The following is a 16497-nucleotide window of genomic DNA, read 5'->3' as shown; positions in this document are numbered from 1 at the left end:
TTAGCATATGTGTAAACAGGCTATACCCTGGTCCAGGAGGTGTCTTGTGAGGCTATGCTACTTGGGTCCTGGAGGCCTGCAATGCCTTGCAGAGTCTCACTGCAGCAATATCATATGTTGCTGACTTTGCTCTCCAGTTGCTAAGCAGCTTGTCTGATTGGCTTATATAGGCCTGACCTCGCTCTCCCATGGATCAACGACACACCTGATTGTAATCATGATCTTGATTAAACTGGTTTGGCTTCCTCCACCCAGCCCTGAGAACGCTCGGTCATTCTCAGAGATCTGGAGGAAAAGCGAGGGTTTTACAGAAAAATGGCCACGCATTTCCGTTGGCTGGTTACCATGGTAATCGCTTGTGGTAGTGAATGGGAGGACTGCGCCGTAGTTATCTTGGAGATTGCGGTCATGCTTCAAATATTGGCCACATTTTATATTACAGCGGCCATGAGCCTCAACAATAGCGTGTCAGTACAATGGAACCACAATGAAGGAACTGTAATGAAGTGTGTGTTACTATAGATGAACAGAGGTGAAAACCCTTTCAAAATGAGCCATTATTCATGTGTGTAACTAGTCAGTACTCCCTTAGTAGGAACATATGTAATTACATAGTAATTACCTCATATTACCATATTACTACATATGCAATTGGTTGGAAATGCTACTGTCTCACTCAGCTTTTGCCTCCCTCCATCTCTCAATTTTCTGTTAAATTCAGCTTCACTGGCATGGTAGTGAAAAGGGCTGTGCTGCCAGAACCATTTCAAAAAGCAAAATGGCAAGACACGAGAAAAACACATATTATAAAAGCAAATATTGCTGACCCTTATGTGAATATGACTCCTCTTAAGCAAGAAAAGAACACAAACAGATGAATACATTTGCATACTGGTATCTTTCCATCTCATCATCTCTCCCTCTCTCTCTCTTGCTCTCCCCCTCCCTGCTCTCTCTCTCTCTCTCTCTCGGTCTCTCTCTTGTTCTCCCCCACCCTCCTCTCTCTTTCTCTCTCTCTCTGTATCTCTCACTCTCTTGCTCTCCTGCACCCTGCTCTCTCTCTCTCTCTCTCTCTCTGTATCTCTCGCTCTTGCTCTCCCCCCACCCTGCTCTCTCTCCCTCTCTCTCTCTCTCTAACTCTGAGAAAAGATGAGAAATCCCTACGGTGCATAAGTGAGCAGTGCCGTGCCTCACACCCCCCTAACCCGCTAGGGGGGAGAAATCAGCGCCCCATCTGCGCGCCGAGCAGCTAATCTCTCCACAGGAACACTCGGCGCTCGGCGAGCGCGATGCTTTTTATATAGCTCTCTAAATAAAGGCCGCCGAGGGAGGGGGGCTCTGTGATTGATTAGTCATGTCCGATTAAGCCGGAGTGGCTGTCTGCTGGCTCGGCTCTCGGCAGGCTCTTCCTGGGCGCGGAACAGGTGGCCCGCATTAGGTGGCAGCTGGGCCACTCGGCTCCAGAAGGAGAGGGCTCCCCAAGCTGCCAGAATGCTGAGCTCTGCTAAGATGGGGGGGGGGGGGGGGCAGATCAGGAACGAAGGTGCAAACGCTCTAATTATGGAGATTAATCGCCCTCACTCTCAGCAGACCAGAGTGGGGGGAAGGGGGGGGCGTTGTCGAGTCAACCATTGGGAGTCACTAATGTGTCCCTCAGAGCCCAAACCAAAAGCACAGGTGCAGCCAAATTATGCTTCACAGTGGTGTTGCCATGATCTTTACAAAAGGGGTGGGGTTGCGGCAAAGAGCAAATGAAACTGGAAAGAGGAAGGGTCCGGTTTGATGCAGCCTGTGCATTTAGAAGAAGCCAGTACGCAACTTGACACGCACTCACCAAACGCCAACAAATCATTTTCCTACTTTTTGGTTTACAAATACTCCTCTGCAGAAAGTCATTTTTTAAATGTACTGTAACTAGATTGCAGCAGTATCCCAGAAATCCAAGGAAGACCTTGATCTCAGCCACAGCCAGGAAGGTGGCTCTGGCAGTGTGGACTGGCCCAAGTGGGAGGGGCCTACACTGTCCTGCATAAATTAAGCACACAGCACTGAAGGGTCATTTGCAACAGAAATCTTGGTCTTTACGCTGCATATTGTATCTGAGTAGCATAACCTGTTATATATTTGTAGTCGTGCTGTATTTGTACACTTAGGACCACAGATGAGGGGACACTGTGTAATTACATAAACCACACAATGAAACATACCCAATGTACAGAACACGCGTCATTTGAAGCTACAGGTAAATGTAAGCATGTGTGCATCGATGTGCATACACAGAAGCTTGTTGGTATTCCTTCCTTCTTTAAGGTCTGTTTGAGAAAGAAGAGGACAGAAAAAAGATGAAACAAACTTGTGGTTCCCATGGTAACCGTAGGAAAACTCCCCTCCTGGAAGCTAGGAAAACTTCAGCCGCAAACCCACCCACACCCCCTCTTCCCTCAGGTCTCCGTCTGTCGGCCAAGTAAAAACCAGCGATTATTCAGACTCGCCAGATACTCCGCTCCTACATTCCTTCTGTCCGCTCCGCGTCTCAGCGACAGGAGGTTCCAGACAGCAACCGGAGTTGCTGCTGCTACACTGCAATGCACGACATCCATTTTCACAGCATTGTCCCCGGTAAGCCTTCAAAGATTTTTGCAAGAACTGTTTACATTACAGCACGTTCACAGTATGGAGTGGAGTATCTGTTGTGTGTAAAGAATCTGTGATGAAACACAGCGCATTCCTCCCCCCCCCCCCCCCCACAGGTGAGGTCTGTGTCACTCAGCTAGTGGCTCTCCAGTGCCGGCTCCTCCACTGCAACAGGGGTTAAATCTGCCCCCGGCCCAGCCGTTCATCCATCACACAGAGGAAGTGGCCTCTCCTCTTCTTTTATTTTTTTTTTGTCGGCCCTTTATCAAAACTGCATTAGTCCCCAGGTGTGTTATTTAGAGGGGACAGCGCTGGCCTTTAAGTGGAGTGTTCTGGGCTCGCAGGGTTCCATCCATCACCGTGGCGAGACCGTGGAGAGGGTTCCGGAGGTGCTCCGGAGGCTGCGCTCTGACGCTGTGTATAAATGTTTGATGGCGGTGCAGTGCAGCGCTGAGGATAAGAAGGTGCTCACCGCCGGGCTGCCTCCTCAGCCGGGGCGTAATGGAAGGCAGGTGTGCGCGCACACACACACACACACACACACACACACACACACACACACACACACACACACACACACACACACACACACACACACACACACACACACACACACACACACACACACACACACACACACACACACACACACACACACACACACACACACACACACGTCCTCCAAATGCCCCAGAGGGAGGGCTGACTTTTGAATTCATACCAGAAAGCGATGCTATTTAAGAAAATGCATAAATAGGCAGACCCTGTGACTCAAGCCTAGACCGCGTCTAATCGTAATGTACTCGAGCCTTGCAGCAACTGGGGCTGCTGATATCAAGTGAGCGTGTTAGCGAGCCCTGCTCGTGCTACAGAGGCTGCGGCTAAGGGCTCAGATGTATCCTGCTCCTGTTCTCTCTCTGCTGCTCCCCGATTTTCTTCCAGCTTCCTCGCGCACAGGAAGCCCAAGGAAGCGGCTGCTTTGTGCCCGTGTGTCATCCGGTCACCACCGGGGGCAGTAGCGTCACTCACAGTTAGAACTGCAGGGAAAGCTACGTTTTGATTTTTGTACCGCGGTTCACTTTGGCCAATACAAAAAGTCATGACGCTAATGCTAAACCCTGCATGCTTGAAGGTCGTTTGCTAGCGGTGCACGTTTGGCATGGACATGCTTAGCCTGACTTATTTATCCACCCCAATAAAATCACGAGTAGTTGTTTAGAGACTGTCAGAGACAAATGGTTGCTTCATTACATTTATAGTTATACGTTCAGCAGCTACTCTCATCCACAGCCACTTACACAGCTGTATATTTAATGAAATTCAGGTGAAGTGCCCTTGCACTGAGATACAATGGCTGTGCCCCATCTGGAAATCAAACCTGCAGAGAGATTACTGCAACTTCTGCCAGAAAGCTTCAGGCTAAATAACTTACTCTTAGCTGGACTCAAGTGTCCAGATTCCAAAAGATAACAAACTAAACGGATATGAAATCATATCCCAAATTGACCCAGGAACTAGTTATATCAGGATCCGCATAGATCTCCCACCATTAGATGTTGCCTTAACTTCCTGTCCCAATTAATAACCACATTTCCTACAATGCATTGCTGCAGCTGGCAGAGAAATCTTGGCCTTCATTACTGTAGCTGATGAAAGCTTTGCAGTAATTCAAGCCTGAGCATGGCTGTTACCGAAATGACAGTAATTTACTGCCACGGCTGACACGATTCCCCTGAAGAGAGCAATTTTTCAGCCCCCCCCAGATGGACTTCAGGGAGGCTAACGCTAATGGACTTGCAGCTCCGCAATTAGCAGGTGTTCTACATCACCGACGGCAAATTAAGCTAAAGAAAAAAACATGGCCTCGCTCACTCAAAACCTGGATCAGCGCAGCCACAACAAGGGGCATTTTCAGCGAAGAATGTCGGTTAATCTAGTCCTCTGTGGTGGCACACAGATGTGCATTATTGGATGCCTGTGTAACGATGTCTTTGGAAGCCGTCCAGTGATTGGTCACTTGTAGCTGTTTGCACAATTTTTCATAAAACAAGCTAATTTCACGGAGAACAGAGAGAATGAAAGGTCAAGATGGTGTGATATGAGCCAGCTTTGCTACACTAAAAAATAGTTTAAGATGCTGCTTCTCGTTCAAGTGATCATCACATTTGGTGTCAATGCTGAGACGTCCATTACATCTATAAAGAAACCTCAGCTGACAACCCACACACCTGTACTCAGTTTCAGTTTAGCATCTTTTTTTCTGGACAACACAGTCTTTGTCTGGGACTCACCTGTTGTCCAGGTGCAGAATGCCCTTGGTAGACAGCAGGTACCCTGTGGCGTTTGGGAAGAGCAAGAGAGCCATGCATCGCAAAGCCTGGATGAAAGCCAAACGTTGCCACGGCGACTGGAATAATAGTGATTGCCTGGAAACCTCTTTGTACATTGCCATGGCAACAGTAGATGGGTGGTGATGGTTGGAGCAGAGGGGGGGTGTTGAGGGGAGAGGTGAGTTGTGTCATACAAATGATCTTTTTTTTTTTTTTTTGCACATACCTGCAATGTTTACGTCCAAATATAGACCGTGTGGGAGATGCAGCTCTTACACAAAACCGGAGATCGCAGCCATGCAGTCGCACGTACAGTCATCCATTCAGCGATAAACCCTGAGTCTGCACCTCCACAAACCAGCCAGGCGAGATTACACATCAGCAAACATATAGAGTTGGATCAGTAAATATTATAGCACCTCTCCTTTCTAGTGATTCTAAATGTGGCAGACCTACTCCAGGAGACTGGGGGAATTAAGAGTGGGAGAATACTGTACACGACCAACATGGTCAATAACAAGGGTCTGAAGCCCGGCTAGAGTACATTCAAGCACATGAGAGGACCTTAGACGCAGGCTGTGATCGTCTCTGAAGACAAAGAGACAAAGATGGGCGCGCTATTTTTTAACATCTTCACGGCAATGCAATCTGATTGAGACACATTTAGCTCCAAACCCTGATATAATGGAATGGGTATGAAAGCACTGCAACACCACAAGAACTAGCGGTGAGATCTTTTATTTTTATTCAGACTCAGAGGCCAAACTGAGTGATGTCCAATCTTCCTACGTGACTTCCTACGTGCCACAGACACAGACTGGGGTTTTTGAGTCATTGTGTTTCTTCATTCCTGTGCTCAGAATTGCCCAGTTAAAACCGCAGACTTGTCCACTGCATCGTTGCAGTGCAAGGAACAATGCAGACTAAGACCATCAGCCAAGCGCACCTGCCGCAGCACAGCGTTTACCGTCACCCTGTGGAATGCCCACAGACTTGCACATTTCACTGGGACAGGCACGCTGGAAGGCAGGTGTGTGTCAGCCCCACAGTGTTCCAGCTGTGTTTGCTGTGAGGGGCTCTCCTGTTCTACCTGCGTCTCCATGAGGAGCTCTCCTGTTCCAGCTGCGTCTCGGGCGTGACACTTCCCCTCCTGGGCCACAGCCCACAGAAACAGCGATAACAGCACGAACGCAGGTATACAGGACAGGAGAGGCCATTACGAGCTTGTTTAACTGCCCACTATTTCCGCAGTGGCCCACAGGGACTCTGACTTATGGACAGAAACATTTTCATGGCTTAAATAAGGGCCTCATTCGTACCTGGATCAGGACCAGAAACGCCCTCACAGTAGCCTTAAGCAGACCGGCCAAAACAGGCCAGATCGGTCAGCTTAGGACAGGGGAAGAGGGTGCCAGAATGCCTCTGATCCATTCACCACCTGGTCCAGCGGCCACGACAAGCGATTCTCAATTGCACTTTTCTATATCCCTATTTGCAAGAGACCTATACATAAATTCAGCCTGAAATCAAAGCAATTTGGATTTTTTTCCTTTATTTATTAATTTTTTTTTTTTTTTTTTTTAGAGTGAATTTTTTTGAGAGTGCATCCGAAAAACCTAAGAAACAAGTCACCAAAGCAATCTGGCGCTGGGTGACTTAGTGATATTGCTCTGACCGCCCCTCCCTCCCTCTTGTTTTAAACTGAGCGTCGCTTCGCATGCATTAGTCCCTTCCTCACCTCCCACCTGCCTGTTCGGGCAACCTGATTGGTCAGGGCCGTTGGGGTAAGTGCTGCTGTTCTGATGGAAAAACTGAAGTTTTTGGTTGCAATTAGGAAGCAATCCAGCTGCAATCTCGCTGCATTGCCCCACCTGTCATTACAAACTCCCACCACACACTTACCGCCAAACCAAACGAAACATCTCCTTCACCCGCTAACAGCTTTAAATAATAATGCCCTTTCTTACTGTTCCCATGGCGAGACAAGCGAGCGAACAGCCTAAACAAGGAAGAAAATGCATGCTGACAAATAGGATGCAGAATTCAAGAAGTGCATTCATGCATATCAAATGCAATGCATTTATTTTGGAAATAGATCCATCCCTGCTGCTTCCATTCCGTGTAACGTAGTATACGTGTCACAGGATACATCATAAAACTGCATATATTGTCAACTTTCTTATTTAGATAAATGTCAAAGTATTTCATTGATGACAATATGAGGTATGAAGGTATGCAACCATTTGTATTGATATACACTCTCAGAAAAAGGGTTTGTTCTCAGAAGCGAACCCTTTTTAGTTCTTTATGGAACACTCTATGGTTGGTATGAACTCCCAAATTGAACCGTTTTGCCCAAGAGCCCTTGCACTAGATAGGGTTCCTCTATGGCAGTGGTCTCCAACCCTGGACCTGGAGAGCTACAGGGTCTGCTGGTTTTTGTTTTCACCTTAAAATCAGCACCCAATTTAGACCCAAGACACCAGGTGAGTTGAGTTAACTGTGTAATCAACTGCTCTAATTGATTCATGAAGTGCAGAGTCACTATGAAAACCAGCAGACCCTGTAGCTCTCCAGGACCAGGGTTGGAGACCACTGCTCTATGGAGACAGGGGAGCCTTTTGGAACCTCTTCTTCTGAGAGTGTATACCAAATAATGCAGGCCTGAAGCTTCCATTTTGGTTTTCCTTATCCTTGCAGATTTCACTATATCTGACCTTCCAGTGAGGACATTCAGTGAAGCTGTATGAATGTTGAGTAACCTCACTGATCAGAGGAAAGCAGGTGAAAGCCAGGGGAGCACCCCAAGGCTGGATTATCCACCAGGCGGAAATGTACTCAGGAATTTCTGGCCCCTTTACACAAAGTTTCAATCGAGGAGGAGCAGCTATTTCATCGTTTTCTGATCATCTTCAAAATTCACCCGCAGTTCTGGGGCACCGGTTACTCGCCTGTTTTTTCTCTGTTGCGTTTGAGCTGGTCTCCCCTTTTACGCTCGGAGCGTCTCCATCGTTAAATTCCTTACCCGCGGGCGAGCAGTGAGTAAAAGCTCTAACAAAAAGAGAGGCACAGGGGAGCAGCTCTCGCTCTCTCTCTCTCTCTGTGATCAGAGGTACACAGCAGGGGAAGCAGGCTCCATCGCTCACACCGCCGCGCGTGCAGCTGATTCGGCGGCCCCGGGGTAGGCGGAGTCTCTCCTCAGTCACGCACCGGCGCTTCACTTCATGACCCCGAAGGGACGAAGAGGCCGACAGAACGATGCACGATCCCGTCCCGTCTCTACAAGCGATGCTCTCCTTCCCTCTCGATGGTAAACTTGCCGCGACATTTTAACACAGGGGTGTCAGACTGCAGCCCTGGAGGGCCGCAAATTCTGCAGGCATTTGTGCTTTCCTCTCAATCAGAGGCCAATTAATTCATCACCGGCGCTGAAACGCACTACAAACCAGAGAACGCTGCGGCCCCCCCAGGACTGGGGGTGACACCAATGTTCTAATCGAAATGGAGTACCATGCTGAAGGAGCTAATACATCCAGATAAAGGACCTCTCGTCACCTCCATCCAGCTCAATCCAGACCGTAATCCATGTTTTACTGAGTTTTACAGCCCTGCACAGAGGGGAGGTTTATAACATTGACAGCCTATATCCAAGCTGCAGTAAATCCTTATGAACAGGGGCTGTCGAGAGGCCCGCCCTGCCAAGAACTGCCTTTCCGCCCCACAGGCCACACAGTATAGCCAACAACTATATTACACCCTACAGGCCACACAGTACTACAGGAGAGCCAACGACTATATTACACCCTACATGCCACACAGTGCTACAGGAGAGCCAACGACTACATTACACCCTACAGGCCACACAGTACTACAGGAGAGCCAACGACTATATTATACCCTACATGCCACACAGTACTACAGTATAGCCAACGACTACATTACACCCTACAGGCCACACAGTACTACAGGAGAGCCAACAACTATATTATACCCTACATGCCACACAGTACTACAGGAGAGCCAACGACTATATTATACCCAACAGGCCACACAGTGCTACAGGAGAGCCAACGACTATATTATACCCTACATGCCACACAGTGCTACAGGAGAGCCAGGGCCTATTTTACATTATACAGTCCATGCAGTACTACAGGAGAGCCAGTGACTATATTACACCTGACATGCCACACAGTGCTACAGGACAGCCAACGACTATATTACACCCTACAGGCCACACAGTGCTACAGGAGAGCCAGTGACTATATTACACCCAACATGCCACACAGTGCTACAGGAGAGCCAGGGCCTACTTTACACCATACAGTCCACACAGTGCTACAGGAAAGTCAGGAACTATTTCACAGCCTACAGGACACAATGAACTGCAGGAGACCCAGTGACACCTTTACACCCTACAGGCCACACAGTACTACAGGAGAGACAATTGTACCTCTCTCTTGTAACCTGCGGGCACCAGGTGCATTGTCAGGAGAAGCTGACGCATCAGTAACTGAGGAATCCCAGCTAACGAAACGCCACCCAGCCCGGGCCAGGCCAGTCGGATCCCTCTATGTGTCCCATCTGTGACTCCGGATCATAAATAACCTCCAGAGCTCAGGCCTGTGGTTCCTCTGTCATAGGGCCTGTGGTAACGGCGACCATTTTGCACCTGGGTCACTTTAGGTTGTGAATTTAATATAGTGAAAATAACCTCGTTAACAAGCAAGATCATACGAATGCTGCCATTTAACTTTTGACTAAACATAACGTACCTCGGCTATGTTATAACGTCCTTTACAGTACATAAGACAGCATTTGTATTTCACGTTCAAGGGGCCCATCAAAGCCACGCTAAATAACCATGATGAAACAATCTGAAATCAACGACCCAGTTTCAAGAGAGGGTATTGTTGCTCATGATTGTCTGAGCACTGTCGCAAAGCTTCCTGGGATTTTACATGCTTTCACTATGTTATACAGGTGTGAAAGCAGAGATCTTTATAGTATCGTATATGGCAACAAAAAAAAAAATTATGAAAATGCTGCATGTTGCTGAAGAATTTTAATTCTGAAAACATGGCTCAAAACTGACATTTCACTTTAAATAATTAAAAAATATATATTAGTTCACTTTATGTTTTTCATTGGTCCAGATGGTTTTCTGTGCAATGACTGATATTTTGGATATTGAGAGAAATCTCTAATGACCTGGTTGCAGGGTGGTCCATTTAGTAAAGGCACCACACCTCACAGCCTCAGGTTGAATCTGGACCATGCCAGTGTCAACTGTGGCTCAATACACACTCAGAAAAACAAGTTCTTTGGCTTGTCTTCAAAGGGAAATCCTTTTTAGTGCATTATGGAACCCTCTATGGTAGGTGTGAAAAGTGTGAAAGCTCCTAGATTGAAACATTTTGCCTAACAAAGAACCCTTGACTAAATAGGGTTCCTCTATGAAGACAGGAGAGGAGTCTTCTGAGAACGTAGGGCAACGTGCAACTGTCGATTGCATCACCTGGGGAACGGGAGGGTTCAGTCAGATTGGGTTCTATCCAGCAAACTCTGCTGGTCAACTGGGTGCCCATAGATTGCAGTCAAAGCTGCCTATGAAAGCACTTCCTCTGACTCTACTGTGACAGCATAGCTGCAGTCCGCAGCGTGAAAAGAAGCAGCTGGCGACACCACATGTTTTGCAGAACCATGGACGTCTACACACTTCCAAATAGGCAGAGTTTCTCACAAGAACGTGGCTGCGTTTGCAGACGATCGGCCATTTTAAATTGGGGTGGGAATAGGATATGCTCAGCTCAATGTTGGGCGTCAAATTTATAGAAATAAAAAATTTTACAAGCCATTTTAACGCTAGCTGGTAATCAGAAACACAAAATGAATAAAGATAAATAAATAAATAAATAAATAAAAAGTCCAGAAAGTGAACTATCACTTTAATAATATTTAAATCAGAATACATTTATTTTCTACAACTTTTGTACAAGTTCTGTGCGTCCCTTCAACCGAGAAAATAATAACGTGATGAATCCATATTACTTGTTGTGACAAGAGTAATTTTTCACCTCAGTGCCTTTAAGTACGAGGCAGAATATGCTCGCCACAAATAAAGAGTTGGACTAATAAATCCTGGAGGAAAACAAACACAAAAAAGCACTTTGAAAAAGACAGGTTACTGTGCTGCGAGACGGCAGCCAGCGGGAGCTCTGCTGCTCACGCACTGCAGCGTCAGCCGAAAATACTCACACAACGCGCCGCTCAAGCTCTCCTTAAGTGCTGCTCGCTGGTATAAATTTACCTTAAGGTACAGATAGTGCGCGTAGTACATTAAAATGCACTGCTATATACATGCAAGTAGTTTCTTTACTATGCTTCCCCACCACAAGCGTTTAAGAGGTCGCATGCAAGAAAGACGATGTGTACAGGCACAAATAATGCATTGAACTGATTCTTAACAGACAGTCCCCCAGACAGGGGCAATTAGAGTCTGTCCTTAGTCACAGTGGAACAATAAGTCTGGTTATGAAATAATGGTATTTCATTATTTAAAAACAAATTGCTTTCTGCACAGCTATGAAAATGTATCTTTCTCTAGAAATGTCAGGGCACTGGGCAGGACTGTACTCTTTCATGGGGAAATAACTCAAGGTGAACTTTACGGAAGTTGTACTTTGTCACTTCTTGGTGTTAGTCGGTAATTATGAAGTAAATTATTACGTGCTGGCACGAGTGATTGAATGATTGCAGAGGGCTATGGCTCAGAGTGCCTGCGTGCCTTTTGTTTACATTGCCTTTAGCCATTTTGCGCGACATCGTAAAGCATAAATTGCGCTTCATAAATAAAGCTGAGCAAATAAAATATTTCGCAGGGAATAGCTGCCCGGGTCCACGCCTACACTAAGCCTCAGTGTAGTTCAGCTCCCAAATCATCAGTTTAATCACATCGCATACCGTGGGCCAAAGGCGGCTCTGATACAACACCGCGCGCGCATCAGCGTGAGCTGGGTTAAGTCCCACCCCGCTGAGCCTAACCTCATCTTCCCTGCAGCTACGTCTAAGTCCTTTAGTTTATGTTCGCGTGACTCACTGACTGGTAGCTCAGAACATTATTTATCATCCTTCGATCAGTTTTTCAAATTTTAATTACCAGTGTTTAATTCCTAGACATAGTCGAGACTTAATTCCCTGTGTGTTGTCCCCTCCCCACAACATTTCCCTAATTTATCAAGGTAATTATAGGCACCTCTGGCCCCGGGATGGAGGAATGAACTACCTCTCTGCTCACAATAACTGAGCCTGCAATATTGGACTCTAAGTAGCTTAAAAGGGGTGCTTGCATTTTTGATGAAGGGTCTTCAACAGAGTCAGAGGGCAGTGGTGACTGCTACCAGAAAAGAGTGGTTCCTGCACCAGCAGTAGTGAAAGGGTGAGCCCTGCTCGCCATCTAGTGGTGAAGGGAGGTACTGCCGCACACTCCTGAGGGAGCTACCCCTCGAGTCAATCCGCCAGCGATTTACTCAGAGAGCAACCAGCCCGTTTCTTAAAGCCACTTCCAGAGTCGCATCCGAAAGCCCGAGGAGCAACAGGGATGGATTCGCCACCGCGGCTCTGCGCGAGTTCGCGGTTCGCGGTCAAACAGTCGCGGTTTTTTTGCGGTGTCATTTCAGAGAGCGGGCCGAGGGAGGCGGCGAGCGGCGGGCGCCCACACGCGATGACACACGCAGCCGGCGCCCACAAACAGCGCTGCCGCTGAGGGAGCTGCCGTAACGGGCCGCCGGTGATCGCGCAAAGCCGCCGAAATTAAATGCTACTTAGCCGTAATAAACACGAGGCTCCGAGTGATGATAATGGAACTCGCGCTAACGATAATCGCCCCCGGCTCCGTAACCTGGGCGCGTCTCTTAATCACGAGCGAGAGGCCCTGCGTCTGCTCGGCCGACGCGCTGGCTCCACGCGCGCGCTCACGTACCGCGCGCCACTTCTGCTATGGGTAAATTATTGCAGCAATTACAACTACCCTGTAGCTCATTTATAACCGCTACGTACCTACGTTTCTTGTTAAAATAATTGGCATGGGAACCAGGTTTGCTGCGCTCGTAATTGTACAGGTTTTCTCAATGACCTTTGCCCAAACCAGAACCCTGTCACCTAACTCAACGCTGTGACTTGCAGCAAATGCATATTTATGATTTATAAAACGTAATTATGCAGATGAAAGTTGATGACTTAGTGTGAAGAATACATTTTTAATAAATTACATGTTTTGGTAAACTACCTGCACTGTATTGTAAAACTGTGCAGGGGCTTAACAGATCTGGTTTGACAGTAGTGAAGAACCTTGCAGTAAATGTACGCATCACTGTCTACCTCCTGTCCTGTGGTACGAAACCCTTAAATGCGCCAGACGCAGCTACGTAAAATGAACAGCCAATCAATAAAAATCAATCGCCATTTCATTTGCTGCTCCAGACAAACAGGAAAATCACCTCAGAGCTCCGCGCAGAACACATCAGAGAGAAGAAGTTCAAAAGAATCACTGTAACAAACTGACGAGGCAGCGGAGCAGAACAGGCAAGCCACGCTACGCCATCTTGTTCACATGCGCTCAGGCGACGGAGCAGACCTGCTAAAGAAGCCTGGGCAGGTACTGCGGGCAACATGTCAGAGGACTTCCCTTCAGACTTGAGTAAACGAAAATCAATAAAAGAACTATCCATAACTAGTCCTTCTCTCGCCTCATCAACAAAAAAAATTTAAATAAATAAATTGTTCCGTTATGTAAAACCACAGCCGAAGCTACGATCCCAGCATGCAACGGTGTCACCTATTAAATTGCATAACCCTCGTTTCTCTGCCTTGGGCCTGCTCGATAGCAACGCTCAAATGAATCTAAGAGTGATCATTTAAAAACAAAAAAAAATAATTTTAGCTTAATCCTCGAGGGCTGCGCTTAATGCTGACATAATTAATGTAGGCAGCCTGAAAGCAAACAGACCTGACATCCAGCAGCAGGCATCGGGTGAACGTGAGCGGGACGGGGAGGAGAGTCCGTATTGATAAACGCTTAATCCCCGCCCAGCGCCGCTGACCCACTTAATCCAGGTGATTAATCACCAGCCCCACGGGGTGGTAATTGAAAAAAAAAAACGTCTTTCCCGTGATTCGCTCTCCTCGGACACGCTCGAGAAATGCCATCACCTCATTGGAGGATATGGAAGCTAGGGAATATATTTAAACAAACTGACCAGAGAAGTAGAGAGACAGTGAGAGTATAAGCTACATTACCCTCTGGGGCAAAGTCTTGTTTCAGTAGCATGCCAATGCCCATACATCCCCCCTCCATTGCCTCTGCTCAAAATCGCCTCTCGTTGCTGTATCAGAGAACTGTTGAAATTCTGCTCCTCTCAGAGTCTTACAATGGGGCTGTTAGTCAAATGTCTCTCTGTTTCCATGGAATTAGCTACCTAGTTACAGTAGTTAATTAGAGGGGGCACGGAGAGTGTAGCTTCCCAGGCAATGGCAGGGACTGAGAGACGCTACGCTAACTTATTGTGCGCAGTGGGGCCTTGTGCCAAATTTGCAATTGTAATGCGTGATTATTAGATGAGCCAAATCAATGTTCTGAACCCAAGCCCGGACAGACTAAATCTGTGGTATTATCTCTCCAGTGGGGACGTCCAATTTATTTATGTATTTATGCAGTTAATTAATTACCTGGCAGATGGTGTCACAAGGTGACCAATGTCAGGTGCATTAATATGCCAGTCATAACTGGGACATGGAGCAGGAACACAAAGCGCTGGCTGCCTCACAGTAACACTGGTAAACTGCAGCAACATAATCTTTTGTTTTAGCACAGCCGTGGATCCAAGCTATAATCTTTAAAAGCTGCATCCAGTGCCAGTGTCTTGTTAAACTGCACATAGTGCTGGACACAGTGATGGCACAACAGAATGGCTCTGCAGTGTGTCTCTGCAATGAGCTATACTTTTCAAAGCACTGCTTGTGCTTATTGTGAGCTCAGACGCGTATGAATATTAATATGCTTCGAACACCAACGGAGGAGGCAATGGTTTTAACACCATTCCCACCACTCCCTTACAACACCATCAAATGATTCAGAAACACCACCTGTATGACTGGCTTAAATCTGCCACCTGTTTGACTCGCGTCCATGTAAACGTTTCCAGCAGCAGGTATCGTCTCTTCCAGGTGAACAAAAGCCTTGGACAGAAAGCAGAGGACTGAACAAAGACCCATTATCTAAACCGGTTCTGCGCGGTTCTGTGCCCGTCACGCGGGTACAGCTCCTGTTCCAAAAAACAAAAAAACAAAACAAAAAAAAAACGGGTTTGAAGCGTTCAGCGCTGGAAACTGCATGGCTTTATTATTGCCCCAAAGCGCTCAAGTCTTTAAAATAACTTTTTTCTCGGAAATAAGACACGCATCCCTTTGTAGCAGAGTGGGCCTCCTTGTAGATGCTTGGGAGTTCTGAAATATGAAAGTCAGGGGGCACAGAAATCAATAAGCTATTTTAAATCTTCCCCGTGATTCCCGTTGCCGTGCCGATTCGCCGTGTCTTCAGTGTTCTGTGAAAGCCGGAGAGGCCAAGCGGTGTAGGAGTGGCAGGAAGTCACGGACAGAACGCGGCAGGAAGGGTTTCAGATTTTTTTTTTTTAGTAGCACGAGCAGGGCATCTCTAAACTGGTCGATAGATATTATGTAAAGCTGGACAGAGAACGCAGAGTAGTCAGTCCAGCTCTGTGATATAATGACTTCTGCGTGCTGTAAATAGTCTCCTTTGGGCCACATTTGTGTTTCCTCCTTTCCTTCTTAACCACTGCATTCGGTTTGGGTCAAGCGGACATTTTAAACTTAGCAAAAGTGGAACGGCGCCATTGAGAGATGTATTTCATAACCATTGACTGTAAATTCAGTTCTCGTGTTTTCTTTGTATTTGTTGTTCATCCTGTGTGTTTGTACTTCACGCCCTTTTGCCTATATGGCTTCAGTGAATATAATAAGAGAAAGATGAAAAATAATTGAAAATGTCAGTTCAGAACAATACATATTAGTAATCGACTGCACAAAAACCTTGTTTCGTTTTCATTTTTCACTGATAAACATGTTTATGCCAGTGTTCCGGGGGACCCACTGTGTATGCTGGCTTTTGTTCCAACCATAGTTACAATCTCTCTATTGTAATGAGCTGCCATTTGTTCTTACTTTGACTTTTTTCCATCTATTGAAGTATGAATTACCCTCTTAAAACCAAATTATGTCAGAAATAGCTATTTATGACCATAAAAATGAATATATCCCACATTCACATCCCAGGGATTTCAATCAGTCAGACCAACTTTTTTTTAAAATTACTGTACTGAATGTACTATATGGCAAATGATTCTAATTTTACGAGGTTCAATTTTTAATTGGTTCAATTACAAACTGACAAGTGAAATAAGTTGGCTTCCATTTGCTCAGAGTGTGGAAACCTCTGTAAAATGAATGGAGTTTACTG

At 46.6% G+C, this 16497-nt stretch overlaps 1 long non-coding RNA gene across 2 annotated transcripts in view; it reads right to left on the bottom strand.

Annotated features, from left to right (window-relative positions):
- The window catches only part of LOC135243334 (uncharacterized), a 109072-nt gene that overhangs the window by 23890 nt on the left and 68685 nt on the right, over positions 1-16497 (bottom strand). The window lies entirely within an intron of this gene.

This window comes from Anguilla rostrata, chromosome 17, assembly GCF_018555375.3.
Source record: "Anguilla rostrata isolate EN2019 chromosome 17, ASM1855537v3, whole genome shotgun sequence".
In the NCBI taxonomy this organism is placed as follows: domain Eukaryota; kingdom Metazoa; phylum Chordata; class Actinopteri; order Anguilliformes; family Anguillidae; genus Anguilla; species Anguilla rostrata.
Note: the sequence above shows the minus strand (reverse complement) of the source record. Positions and strands in the feature narration are given on the sequence as shown.